Source organism: Arachis hypogaea, chromosome 13 (genome assembly GCF_003086295.3).
Source record: "Arachis hypogaea cultivar Tifrunner chromosome 13, arahy.Tifrunner.gnm2.J5K5, whole genome shotgun sequence".
Classification (NCBI taxonomy): Eukaryota; Viridiplantae; Streptophyta; class Magnoliopsida; order Fabales; family Fabaceae; genus Arachis; species Arachis hypogaea.
The window spans coordinates 130790683-130806158 of record NC_092048.1 but is presented as its reverse complement, the minus strand read 5'-3'; positions in this window follow the sequence as shown (position 1 = coordinate 130806158).

Here is a 15476-nt window from a genome sequence, read left to right as displayed (position 1 = left end):
TTTTCGGGTAGTGCAGAGAGTTGGGAAGAAGGGATGAAGATTTGATGCATGCAAGATGAGATGGATTACCTTTCTTAAGCTTGATTTAGCTTGGGATTTCTGTTTTAGCTTCTGTGCTTCAAGCTTCAACTTTCTCTCTCTTGCTTCTTTGGTTATTGGCTTATGGAGGAAGCTTTTTCTCTCTTTCTCTTTCTTACTTTTCTGAACTCTTGATTTGACTTGATTAGAGAGGAGAGGAACGTTGCTTTGGTTGGAGCAAGATGGAGGGAATTGTTTGCTGAAACAAAATTGGGCTTGGATCGGGTAGAGATATGCTTGGCTCATTTTAATTTCTTAAGCTTGCTTCCTTTTGGGCTTTGCTTGATTTACCAGCCCACCAACCTTGTTTTGTTTCTCATTCCATTTGGGCTGTAATTCACATTTTGGCCTGCAACATATAATAAATAATTAGCAACATATACTTATTAATTAAACCACTCTAATTATTTATTTTGCCAAAAATAATGTTTGTCATCACTAATTAATTTAGTTAATTTCTTAACTCAACAATCTCCCCCTTGATGACAAACATGATTTAAGCAATTATCAAAAGGAAATGAGTTTGAGTCAGGTTTAGAAAACTCCCTTTGATTTTTGTCATTTGCTTTTATGTTACTCCCCCTTTCCTTTTCAAGGTTAGCTCCCCCTGAATTTATGCTCTTCTCTTCTTTCCTGTTTACATATACTTATATGGAACTAAACAGATGCTATGTACCAACCAAGAGTATAGCAAACAGTGATAGTTTAAATGGCCAAAATAGAACTTTAATACATCAGGGTCCGAATCAGATAGCAACATATCATAATCAGCCCAACATCAAACTATTACCATCAGCAAACAGATTTAGCATGTGAAAACAAGTATTAATGCAACAAAGATTATTCAACATGCAAACTCAAGTATGGATGCAGCAAAAATCCCAAAAAAGTTACTAGGGTCCTATTGCTATTACTATTACTCCCCCTTTTGTCATCAAGGGTGGATAATAAACAAGATCAACAAAAGCAAAGTCTTGTATCCTGCAGAAAAGAGTTAGAACACATTTCTAAGTGCGAACTAAACGACCAAAGGTGCAGTAGTATCCAGAGTTATTACAGTTATCCAAAATGAAACAGTTCAAAAGTAGCAAAAGAAGCAGAAATCATGAGACAAAAAGAGAGCAGCAGCAGTTTTTATGAGACAACTCCTAGGCATCAGAACCATTCCCTTCCGAAACAGCATCCTCTTCAACATCAGTGGCAGCATCTTCATCATTTTGAAGGTTATCAATGAAGGTCATCAGTACAGCCACTCTATCCCTTGACTTCTTCAGGAAGTTCTCATGCTTGCTAGCCAGCTTCCTTTTCTCTTTGCTCAATTCAATCAAGTGGTTCGATTGAGAGACAAATTCTTGAGCAACATCCCTGACTACATTCAGCAGAGTGGATTTCTTCCCAGTGGAAATGGAAGTACCCTCAGTGGAAGGAGCAGTGGAATCCTCAGGGACAAAATCCTCATCTTCATCATCTAGGACGACTCGTTCAGATCGAGTGGGTCCTTTGTTCTGTTTCACTGAACCACCCCCTTTTAGGTATGAATGTCTATTCTCATATTTCTCATTGGTCAAGTCAACACCAAAATACTCAAAAATACAAGTTAGAAACATGCCATAAGGTAGAGCTTTGTCCTTTTCACTTCTAACAGAATCAAACATGTATCTTACCATCAAGTATGCAAATGAAATTTCAGTTTTGGTGAGAATGGCATATAAAACAAGAGTGTCAGTGTATGAAACCCTTTGATATGAACCACTTTGAGGAAGTATAATGTGGTTGACCATGCGGTGCAACTGAGCACGTTCATATCCTAGGGCTTTGTGTGTGGGTGTAATACCATTTATCAAGGAGATATGTTCACAAATAATAGCCAGGGCATCATTGTAAGAGACACCAACTCCTTCATCCCACTTAACTGACGTGTAGGCACAGGGCCCAACATCAGTATACTTCAAAGCATCACTGATGGTCTCATTGTTTAAAACGATATCTCGACCCTTGACATACGAATGAGCAGTGCCCTCATGATAAGTCATGTTTGCATAAAATTCTTTAACCAACAAGGGATAAACAGGTTTTTTGATATAAAAAAGGTGATTCTAGTCCAGAAAAATCAAGTTATCAACAAAAGGAAAACCTTTTCTTTTCAAAGATGGAAAATCAGCAAGAAAAGAGGGACAAAGGGTACGATACTGGATAACCTTCTCATAAAAATCATTGTTCATGGCAGATTTGAATCTATAAGGGTTATAGTTCGAATGAGAAGTCAAAAAGTGAGCTTTGTGATCAAAAGGTCCAATGTCTGGTTCTTTAACATTCTGGAGAGGGACTTGAGTGTTACCTCGTTGAGATCGCATTGGAACCGACCTGGATTTTGGTTGTGTTGGTTCGGGTATGGGTTCCTCAGTCGCCTGACGTTTGCCTTTGGAGGAGCCAGGCTTTGCTGAACTTGGTTTTGAGGAGCCAGGCTTGGAAGGTGTGGCCTTTGGTGGTGGTGTCGGCTTGGCAGAGGCAGGAAACCTGGGAGTGTTTTTGGTCCGAGCCATGGGGTCACAGCGATGAGGAGAGGTAGGAGGAGAAGGAGAAGGGGTAAAGGTGTGGTCTTGAGAGCGAGTGGATGGCTTTGTGGGTAGCTTGAAAACCTTCTCTCGAGGAGCCCTTTTTACAATGGTTTTCTTCCTCATTAGGTTAGTTTCAATTTAAGAAGAAGAGAGAGCAGTAAGGGTAGTGGTGAAAACCGAAGTGATGGAGAAGGAGTTATGGAGGGAAGAGAGGGAGTGTTGGTAACCGTACCCAAAAAGCAAGTTTCCAAAACCATGCAACTGCATCACCATTTGAAAAGACTTGAAAAGACATGACCTCATTCAAAAAGATTTTATTTGATTTTAAAAATTAATTTTAAAATTTTTAAAACAACAATATTAACCTGAAACACCCTTTTGGGCCAAAATTAGATCCTCTTGAAAATCTTTTGGGCCACAAAACCTTTATTGAAAACTTTTCATGAAACACATAAGTCATCAAAAACTAACACACAAGATTGTAACATTCATATTTGGGCCTTGAGGTGATTTAGATTTAATGAAACATATAGGACAACCCAGATCCGAATTGAGGTTGGTCCAGATCAATTTTTCACTTGAAGCAAGCCCAGAACACGTTGACATGAGGGAAACGTTCATCACCTGCCCAGAATTGTCTCATACCTGTTTAAGAGACAAAAAGCTCTAGCAAATATATTAGCATTTTTCAAACAAGGAATCATAACTCAAAATTCCTAAACAAGTCCTAAGCATGCAGAATCTATCCTCAGCTAATGGTTTTGTAAAAATATCTGCTAATTGCTCCTCTGATTTAACAAATTGAATACTAATATCCCCCTTTTGGACATGTTCTCTTATTGAGTGAAATTTCACTTCAATATGTTTAGTCCTAGAGTGCAAAACTGGATTTTTGGAAATATTAATGGCACTCATATTATCACACAGCAGGGGAATATTTTCAGCCTTTAATTTGTAATCAGCAAGCTGTGTTTTTAACCATAAAAGCTGAGAACAACAAGAAGAAGCAGCTATATACTCAGCCTCTGCAGTGGAAAGAGCCACTGTTGGTTGCTTCTTACTTGACCATACATTTAAGGACTTCCCAAGGAAGCAACATAAACCAGAAGTGCTCCTTCTATCAACTCTATCACCAGCAAAATCTGCATCACAATAACCAACTGCAGAAAAATCATCAATCTTAGGATACCAAAGACCAAAATTGGATGTGCCATGAACATATCTAATGATCCTTTTAACAGCCGAGAGATGTGACTCTTTTGGTTTGGATTGGAACCTAGAACACAATCCAACACTTTGCACAATATCGGGTCTAGAGGAAGTTAAGTACATAAGAGAGCCAATCATTCCTCTATACCTAGTCTCATCAACATCTTTCTCAGTTTCTCCCTTATCTAATTTAGAATTAGGATGCATGGGAGTTCCCATGGGTTTGGCATTTTCCATACCAAATTTCTTAACTAATTCCTTGGCATACTTCTCTTGATGAATGAAAATACCTTTTTCAGTTTGTTTAATTTGCAGCCCAAGGAAGAAATTAAGTTCACCCATCATACTCATGTCAAATTCACTTGTCATGAGTTTTCCAAATTCAGAACAAAGGGATTCATTTGCTGATCCAAAAATAATGTCATCAACATATATTTGGACTAGAATAAAAGAATCATTAGAATTCTTGATGAATAGAGTTGTGTCAGTGGTGCCTCTTTGAAAACCATTTTTCAAAAGAAAAGAACTAAGTCTCTCATACCACGCTCTAGGAGCTTGTCTTAAACCATAGAGAGCTTTCGATAGTTTGAAAACATGATCAAAATGCTTTTTATTTTCAAAACCAGGAGGCTGCTCCACATACACTTCTCTATCTATCACTCCATTCAAAAATGCACATTTCACATCCATTTGGTATAATTTAAAACCACAAAATGCAGCATAAGCTAAGAGAAGTCTTATGGCTTCCATTCGGGCAACAGGGGCAAAGGATTCATCAAAGTCGATTCCTTCTTCTTGGTCATATCCTTGTGCCACCAGCCTTGCCTTGTTCCTTGCAACGCTACCATCTTCTCCCAATTTGTTCCGGAATATCCACTTGGTGCCGGTCACTTTCTTTCCACTTGGCCTTGGAACCAACGTCCACACTTGGTTCTTTTCAAACTCAAGAAGCTCATCCTCCATAGCTTTAACCCAAGAAGGGTCACTAAGTGCTTCCTTGACGTTTTGAGGCTCTATTTGTGAAAGAAGGGCAATGTTTGAACCTTCATTTGCCTTTCTAGTGGAGGACCTTGTTTGCACCCCATGAGAGACGTCCCCAATGACAAATTCCTCAGGATAATTCTTCAAGAATCTCCATTCACGAGGTCTGGTGGACTTGGAGGCAGATTCAGTCACCAAGGGATTCTGTGTGCTGCTGTCTGCAGAATTTCCTTCAGATTCATGAGACAAAATGGAATTGTCTCTTGAATTTTCATCATTTGCTGTTTCTGGTTCAGCTTGTCCAGAATTCTCTTTTCCATGATTCTGAGCAGTCTCATCCTCCTTTTGAGCTTGATTTCCTGCATCAACATCTTCCAAAATGCTTTGCACCAAGTTAGTATCACAGAATGTAACATGTATGGACTCTTCAATAATTCTAGCATCTTGATGATAAACCCTATATGCTTTACTAGTTGTGGAATATCCAACAAACAAACACTCATAAGCCTTTGGATCAAATTTTCCCAAATTTTTTTTGTTATTTAAAACAAAACATTTGCATCCAAAGATGTGCAAGTAATTTAAGTTTGGTGGGTAGCCTTTCCAAAGTTCATAAGGGGTTTTCTTCAAAAATTTCCTTATGATTGTTCTATTTAAAATGTGGCAAGCTGTGTTAACCGCTTCAGCCCAAAGGAATTTTGGAACATTGCTCTCACAAAGCATGGCTCTTGTCATTTCTTGTATGCTTCTATTTCTTCTTTCCACAACACCATTTTGTTGTGGTGTTCTTGGACAAGAGAAGTTGTGAGATATTCCAAATTCCTCACAAAAGGATTCAAACAAATTATTTTCAAATTCAGTTCCATGATCACTTCTTATAGAAGAGATTTTCAAATCCTTTTCATTTTGAATTTTCTTGCAAAAAGGTTCAAAGGCCGAAAAGGCTTCATTTTTGTGTGCAAGAAATAAAACCCAACCAAACCTAGTGTAGTCATCCACAATTACTAAACCATAATGTTTACCACCTAGGCTTTGAGTTCTTGTTGGACCAAATAAATCAATGTGTAGCAACTCAAGTGGTCTTTTAGTAGAGATGTCTTCCTTTGGTTTAAAAGAACTTTTTGTTTGTTTTCCCATTTGGCAAGCATCACAAGTGATGTCTTTGTCAAACTTTATCAAAGGAAGACCTCTTACTAGTTCTTTCTTTACAAGTTTGTTTATTTGAAACATACTTGCATGGCCCAATCTCTTGTGCCATAACCACTTTTCAGATTCTTTAGAGTGAAGACAAGCTACATTTTGATTCTTTAGTTCATCAAGAGTAAGTCCATACATATTATTGAAACGCTTGGCAACAAACATCACTTCATTTGTCTTTTCATTAACAACACAGCATTCAAGCCTTTTGAAAACAACTAAATATCCCAAATCACACAGCTGACTTATACTTAAAAGATTGTGCTTTAAACCACAAACTAAAAGTACATCATCAATGAAAGTAGATTGCTCATTACCTACTTTTCCAACAGCAATGATTTTACCTTTACCATCATCTCCAAAGGTCACAAAACCTCCATCATACTTATTTAGTTTGATGAAGTAGATTGACCTTCCAGTCATGTGCCTTGAACATCCACTATCCATGTACCACATGTCCTTTTTGTTCTTGGATGCTAGGCAAATCTGCATGATGAGATTCAAGTAGCCTTAGGTATCCAAATTAATTTGGATCCTTTGAAGTTAATCCATCTTGGTTGCCCAAGTGCATTGAAATCACAAACAATATTGTAGACTTTGTTTCCTACAACTCTCTTTTCAATGAAGCATTGTGCATATGAGTGACCAAATTTCTTGCAATTAAGCAATGATTTTCTGGTGTGTGTTGCTGAAACTGATGTAAGTTATATTGCTTGAAATGATTAAAGCTTTGAAATTTTCTGGTTCTTGGAGGAGATGCATTTCTTTTGACAGACTGATTTTTAGTAAAGTTATTCCTCTTTGCAAAGACATTTTCACCAGAATTTTTTTGAATATTTTTGCCTTTCGAAAATGAGGTTTTGTTGTAAAAAGTTGGTTTCTTGAAAGCAGCCTCATTTTTCGAAATATAACCCAAACCTGGCCGGTTTGAACTCGGTTCAGTTTTTGGTGAAGGGTCAGTTTCACTTGTGTATACTTCATCAAATTTTTCTTCAAATGTTGGAGCATTTTCAATACCAGATTTGTTTGGTATGGTTTTGGTATTTGATGAAGAAGCCACAAACTTTATAGAGGAAATATTAGAAGATGCATCTTCCTTGGCTATGTAGCCTAGACCAGATTTTTCAAACAATGGTCTTTGACTTGCAAGTAATTTGTCCAAGTTACTAGAACCTTGAGCAAATTTTGCTAAGTCACTATTCAGCCTTTTAACCATATCATTTAATCTTTTATTTTCAGCAATTAACTCATGTGAAGGATCCACAATATGCTTTCCTTTTAATTTTTCAAGTTCAGATTTTAGAAATCTGTTTTCTTCAATGATGTCCAAAGCACATTCAGTTTCCTTCACTTTTTCTTTTAAAAATTCATTTTCAGCTCTTAACACATTTCTTTCAGATCTGCATTCATTGTATTTATCAAGCAGTTTTGATGTGTTTAAAGTGAGATCATCAATAATAACATGCAAGTCCTCAATGGTCAAATCATAATAGTTTACCTCATCAAGATTGTTGTTTCCAGCCATGAAGCAGTCTTTGTCATCTCCTTCAGATTCTTCTTCTTCATTTGAGTCATTCTCAAGATCCTCCCAAGCTGCCATGAGTACTCTCTTCCTTTCCCTCTTGCCTTTGTCCTCCTTTTTGAGCTTTGGACAGTTTGACTTGAAGTGTCCAGCCTCCTTGCAATGATGGCATGTCACCTTGCTTAAGTCCATCTTTTGCTCCTTTGAACTTGAACCCTTGTATTTGCTCTTGCTTTTCATCATCCTTCTAAATTTCCTAGCAAAAAACAAAAGTTCGTCATCTGAAATACCATCACTAGACTCACTCTCTTTTGGTTCTATTTGTGACTTGAGGGCTATTCCCTTTTTCTTTGAGTCTGTGTTTGTGTGTGTGGCTTCATAGGCAAGGAGTTTTCCTCTCAGCTCATCATAGGTTATGGGACTTATGTTGTTACTCTCGGTTAAGACAGTGGCAGTGTTTTCCCACTCTTTTGTGAGGCTTCTGAGGAGTTTTCTCACCAAGGTTTGTTCTGCATAGTTTGTACCCATAGCATCAAGGTTGTTGATTATGATTGAGAATCTCTCAAATGCTTCATCAATGCTTTCTCCATCCTTCATGCTAAACATCTCATACTCTTTTCGCAGCATATCAATCCTCGTTTCTTTGACTTGTTTAGTGCCTTCGTGTGTAACCTGGAGTTTTTCCCAGATTTCTTTGGCTGTCTTGCATTTAGACACCTTCCGGTACTCTTCAAAGCTGATAGCACAGTGAAGAAGGTTGATTGCTTTAGCGTTCAGCTCTATCTTCTTCTTGTCATCTTCATTCCATTCAGCTTCTTCTTTCGGAGTCACCACTCCATCAGCACTTGTTTTTGTTGGGATCTTGGGACCACTCACAACGATCTTCCATAAGTTGTAGTCAATGGATTGGATGAAGATCCTTATCCTTTCTTTCCAGTTGGAATAGTTCTTTCCGTTAAAGAAAGGTGGCCGGTTGTTTGACTGGCCTTCAGTGAGGGTGTAGGCAATTGTGGTTGTGCCCAGATTGTTCGCCATTGGATCTTTGCTCCAAGCGGTTAAGCTTGATTCTTGAGACCTTAGCTCCTGATACCAATTGAAGGTTGTGGTAGGCTTAGAGAAGGGGGGGTTGAATCTATGCCTTCCTTTTAATTACTGTTGTTACCCCTTTTAAAACAGATTTGCAATTCTGATTTTGTTGTAACTTAGCAGCGAAAATTTATGAGACAATTTATTTTTGTCTCATGAATATCAGAAAACAGAACACAGCAGAGAAGAGAAAAGCTAACACCAGCAAGTATCCTGGTTCGGTTGCCTTGTGCTATGCAACCTACATCCAGTCTCCTCCACAACTGTGGAAGAATTTCACTATAGTAAACAGTATTACATACACCAATAACACAGGATTGACCCAATCCTTTCACACTCAAGTTCTAACCTAACTTGACATTGGCTATGCTAATACCTAACTATACCTCTTAGTGCTAACCCAACTAAGAAAGGGATACCATTCAGATACTAGATACAAGACACTTAATCAACCTAAAGAAATCAGAAAATAACTCTAGGCTTTTCTCTCAAGTGTATCTCTCAGCCTTTTTTCCACTCATGGCTTTTTCTCAAGCTTTCTCACAATGCCTTTTCTCTCAAGAAATTACAGAAAGATAAGCTTAGAAAAGTACATTACAATCAGTAAAACATGAAGGAGATTGACTTCATCAACAGCCTCTGTGCTATGCGAAAAACCAGATTAGCAAGCCTCTGATTCAGTTCTTCATACTGGCGGAATGCACCTTTGATTAGGTTACACTGTCCAGTTAGTTGAACTTCTTCAAAGAGCTCTCTCAGAACAATAACCTCTATTCACTGGTTTTCTCTCCTTAGTTTCTGAATGAACAGCAAACTCCTTATATCTCCTTGCATGTGGCTGAGTTCATCTTCCAATGTCAACACCTTGAGCCTTGAGCTTCACCAACCCACAAGCTTACTTTTTCTTCTCAAGCATCAAAGTAGAACTTTTGCTTTTGACTTTTCCAACTTGACCGAAAGCCACAAAACAGTAACAATAGAACTCTTCTTATGGTCAGCTTGATCTTAGCCATTGAAAAACTACTTGGTCCCCAAGTATCACTCGTGACCGTAGATGTGAAGCAGAATAGGGCAGAGACCAACTTTCCCTTCAAAGCCATTTTCGGGTAGTGCAGAGAGTTGGGAAGAAGGGATGAAGATTTGATGCATGCAAGATGAGATGGATTACCTTTCTTAAGCTTGATTTAGCTTGGGATTTCTGTTTTAGCTTCTGTGCTTCAAGCTTCAACTTTCTCTCTCTTGCTTCTTTGGTTATTGGCTTATGGAGGAAGCTTTTTCTCTCTTTCTCTTTCTTACTTTTCTGAACTCTTGATTAGAGAGGAGAGGAACGTTGCTTTGGTTGGAGCAAGATGGAGGGAATTGTTTGCTGAAACAAAATTGGGCTTGGATCGGGTAGAGATATGCTTGGCTCATTTTAATTTCTTAAGCTTGCTTCCTTTTGGGCTTTGCTTGATTTACCAGCCCACCAACCTTGTTTTGTTTCTCATTCCATTTGGGCTGTAATTCACATTTTGGCCTGCAACATATAATAAATAATTAGCAACATATACTTATTAATTAAACCACTCTAATTATTTATTTTGCCAAAAATAATGTTTGTCATCACTAATTAATTTAGTTAATTTCTTAACTCAACAAAGACGCTTACGTGGCAAAACCTAAACCATACATTCTAAAACCACACTTTTCATTACAAAACACTTAAAACAATAACATATCACAAAGAAAAGCATCACCTAATGAAAAAAAGTAAATTAGAAGAATTAAGAGAAGAAATAATTAAATTATCAAAATTAATAGATCAAAAACTAATGATTTTAACTAATGTTAACTGTAATGATACCGAATTCTTAAAATCAATACAAAATGATTTTTTTCAAAATCTTTATTTTACTATAAGTTTTATTGAAGGGCTTCAAAAACCTGAAAAAACTTATATTTCACACGGAATTTCTAAAAAATGTTACCATGGAAATGATTCCCCACATCTTTATCATACTTTTAACCCACAATTAAATTATATAGTAGATATGCTTGAAGAAATATTAGTATCCATAAAATTTCAAAGAAATAAGGAAAAAGGAAATCCCAAAGAAGAAAATTTTCAAAATATAATCAACATAGCAGAATTAAAAGTAAAACCACCATTAAAATTATGAATATTGAAGAAAAGTTAGAAGAAGTTACAATGCTTTTTAAACAATTAAAAATAGCTCAAGAAAATAATATTATGGAACAGAGATTTCAAATAGAAGAAGAATTAGTAAATTCTGAAAATATAGAAAATGAAGAACACATCCTAGATTATTCAAGTGACGAAGAACCAGCAATTCCAATACAAGTAAAAAATGAAGCTGGAACATCTAAGGATAATCAATCTCAATTTAAATGGAAACATGTTTTGAAAATTTTGCTTTTAAAAAGGGATTTATAAATAAAGATTTAAAATATACAAAAATACCATCAAAATACGTTCCTAAAATCCAGGAAATAGAAGGAGAAAGAATGCTCGATTTAGACCGTAAAAAGAATGAAAAAGAAATTTTCGAGAACTGGTTGAATTCCTTCTTATTAGAAGCCTTTACTAATCCAAAACTTAGTGAATTGTCTGGAAGAGATATTTGGAATTACATAGGATTTCATACCAAAGGAACTGTAAGGGATTATATGATATCAATAGAAAACCAAATAATAGAAGAATTAGCAACAAAAATAACAGCTTATGATAAGATATTACATATAATGATGATTCTATATAAAGAATTTTTTGGAAAAAATAATATAGATCATAGACAAGAAGTCTATAATAAAGAATATCAAGAAGCAAAAAACCATTTAGCTAATATTCAGATATATGATTTATGTGATGTGGAGTCTTATATATGTGAATATAGAATACATTATTATAAATTAAAAGAAGAAGATAAAGACCATTATCTTAGTATGTATATAACAAAACTTCCATATCCTGCTAATGAATTTATAATGGGAAGATTTATAAGAGAAATAAATAGAGGGACAATTGAAAATAATTTTGGTGGAGCAACCTCTGCAATAAGAGAGGAAATAAAAGAACGTTGTATGCAAGAAGCGACTCAAAAAAGATTTGCAAATATAATTAGAATTTGTTGTCAAGATAATGAAGAGATACCTAAAAAATATGGTCTTAATAAAAATTTTCAAAGAAAAAGAAAATATCAATTTAGAAAAAGAAAATACTATCCAAACTGGAGAAAAAAGAGATATTTTAGAAAAAGAAATAACAATAAAAACAAAAGACAAAACAATGATTATTGCCCAAATAAAAAAAATTGTAAGTGTTGGTATTGTCAAGAAGAAGGACATTATGCAAATGAATGTCCAAAAAAGAAGGATAAAAAGGACCTTACCAAACAATTAGAAATTGCTAAGTCTTGTTTTATGGAACCTTTAGAGAAATCAGATGATAACTTAGACTATATTTTTGAATATGTCTCAGAAACAGACTCAGAGACTGAGTAATAATGCTACATTTATTACTATAAAAATAACAGAAAAAATTTTAAATGCTTTCATAGATACTGGAGCAACACAATGCTTTGCTAGTACAAATATAAAACTTAATTGAAAAAAATTAAAGAAACCATTAAGAGTTAGAATAGCTGATAAATCAATACATAAAATTGACCAAAAGGCTGAAATAGCTGAAATATTTATTCAAAATTATAGGTTCATTGTTCCATCCATATATATGCTAGATTCTGGAATGGATTTTATCATAGGAAATAACTTCTTAAAGTTATATCATCCATTCATTCAAGAATTAACATATATAGTTTTAAAAGCTCCACACGATTCTTCAATAAATCAAAAATCAAAACGTATAAAAATACCAACTACTACTATAGATAAGATCTTAAAATTTAAAATATTTTCTATATTAGAAACGTGTTATTTAAATTTATATTTTCAGATAAATATTCCAAAAAATAATCTTAAAATAAAGATAGAAGAACTTTTGGATGAAATTTGTGTTGAAAATCCTTTAGATATTAAAAATACAAATAAAGAATTAGTAAGTATTAAATTAAAAGATCCTAGAAAAGAAATAAATGTTCCAAATAAAATTCCTTATTCCGCAAGAGACAGAGAAGAGTTCTCATTAGAATATAAAGATCTTTTGAAAAAAGGAATTATAAGATTAAGTAAAAGTCCTCATGCGGCTCCAGCCTTTTATGTCGAAAACAATAATGAAATTAAAAGGGGAAAATGAAGAATGATAATTAATTATAAGAAGATGAATGAAGCAACTATTGGTGATGCTCATAAACTTCCAAGAAAAGATTCTATTTTAGAAAAAATCAAAGGAGCAACTTGGTTTTCATCTCTTGATGCAAAATAAGGATATTGGCAACTTCGTTTAGACGAAGAAACAAAGAAATTAACTGCTTTTACTTGCCCAACAAAAGAATCAACAAGTGTGTTGCTCTATGAATGGAATGTATTACCATTTGGATTAAAACAAGCCCCAGGTATCTATCAAAGATTTATGGAAGAAAATTTAAAAGAATTAAATGAGTTTGTTTTAGTTTACATTGATGATATATTAATTTTTACAAAACGGGATAAAAAAGATCATCTTCAAAAATTATTAATAGTTTTAGAAAGATGTAAAGAAAAAGGATTAGTTCTTAGCAAAAAGAAAGCAAGAATAGCAAAACAAGAAATAGAGTTCCTTGGATTAATTCTATCCACTCAAGGAAAGCTAAAACTTCAACCAAATGTTTTAGAAAAGATAAATTTATTTCCTAATAAAATAGAAGATAGAAAACAATTACAAAGATTTTTAGGATGTATAAATTATATTTCTGATCAAGGATTTTTAAAGAATATAACAGAATACACTAAAAGCTTATTTCCAAAAATAAGTACTAAAAAAGAATGGAAATGGAAAGAAAAAGATAGTATGCAAATTCAAAGAGTCAAAGAATTATGTGAAAAACTTCCAGAACTTTATATTCCAGAAGAAAACGACTATTTAATAGTAGAAACAGATGCTTCAGACATAACCTGGTCAGGATGTCTAAAAGCTAAGAAAGCTATAAGAAGTTTGGAACAAGAAAAAGAATCACTAGATTCTAAATATTCCCCAAAGGAATTACTTTGCAGGTATATTTCAAGGACTTTTACTCCAACAGAACAGAGGTATACTACTCATGAAAAGGAAACTCTAGCAGCAATTAAATCTCTTAAAAAATAGAAAATTGATTTACTACCCAGAAAATTTACATTAAGGACAGATTCAAGTTACCTAACAGGTTTCATACGATATAATCTAAAAATTGATTATAATCATGGACGATTGGTAAGATGGCAATTATTTTTGTTACAATATCCAATAAAGATTGAATATATTAAGGGTGACAAAAATGTTATTAAAGATACATTAACAAGAGAATGGAGTTCGTCTACAACGCATTAGATCAAGAAATTCAAAAATATGAGCAAGAACTCGAAAAATGCAAGCATTGTCAACAAATAAGGACACAGATCCAATCCCTCAAGAAGGCCATTGAAGCAATAAAATCAACACAACAAGCGAAATCATCAGAGTTCAGCCAGCTAAGCATGGTGGACAAATCAGGTGAAGAAAAAATTTCAGAAAATAAAACAATTGCTGAAATTATTAAAAAATCCACCCAAGATAAAAAATATTATGTAATTTATAATGGCCCCATGAAAGGAGTATATGATGCCTGGGAAAAAGCAGCACCATTCACACATCAATCAAGGATAATTCATAAAGGATGATTTTTAACACTGGAAGAGGCAAAGGAATCCTTCAGGAAATATGAAGCTCTTCATCCAGAGCAAACCCTAAAAAGAGCAGATAAAGCTCCAATTCAAACCCAGAGAACAGGAATAATAAGAAACATTCCTACAAGGGCTGAAATCAAGGAAAAAAAAAGGGTTTGTAGATCAAATCTCAGAGAAACCCTTAATATAGTCCTGAATTGGACTGAAGAAAAAAGGGCAATTTTGGAATATTATCCTATTGCCAAAGAACAGCTAACAAAGCTAGTTATCTTTCCAGATGCTTCCCCATCTGACACTTATCAGTTCTTCCAGTATGGATTAATTGATACAATTTTAATTTTTAATGATCTAAAAATTATTAGTGAGTTTCCTGCAGGATTTGTTGATGCAGTAAAGAGATTTAAAAATATGATTGACAATGTAAATCCAAGGGATGTATCCCTAAAATTTACAAACAGTCAACCTATTTTTAATGAAAAAGAAGAATGCTTGGTTCCAGCACACCAAGTAATATTCATGTCCGTCTTCCCAGGAAATTTTTAACCAATTGATCAAATTCAAGATTTAACAATTTACAGTCATGAAGGAAGACTAGCTAGCACATTAGCAAGGGTCTTTGAAAGAACTCAAAAAATAACGAAGGAGTCTCACACAAGGATTAATTATAAAAGTAGAAATACTCTGCTTGTGTCCAGTAAAATAAATGAAATTGAAGAAAGAGAAATGAGACTCTTGGTGGAATTTGAATCAGCATTCTACAACTTATCTGGACTTTTAGAAAAACTCCCTGAAGGGATAAAGAGGAATCTCTGCTATTTGATAAAAGACAGAGAAGACCACAAATGCCAGCTATGTGCCTCAGAAATATCTGAAGAAAGCAATAATGAAACGGAATCAACCCACATGATAAAAGAAGAGGACAATGCATCCGAAGCCCACATGATAAAAGAAGAGGACAGTGCATCTGAAGCATCCCTCAACATTATTGCATAATGACGTAAGCGCTTAGGTCATAAGGCACCAACAATGTAGCTAGTGCAAGATAATAA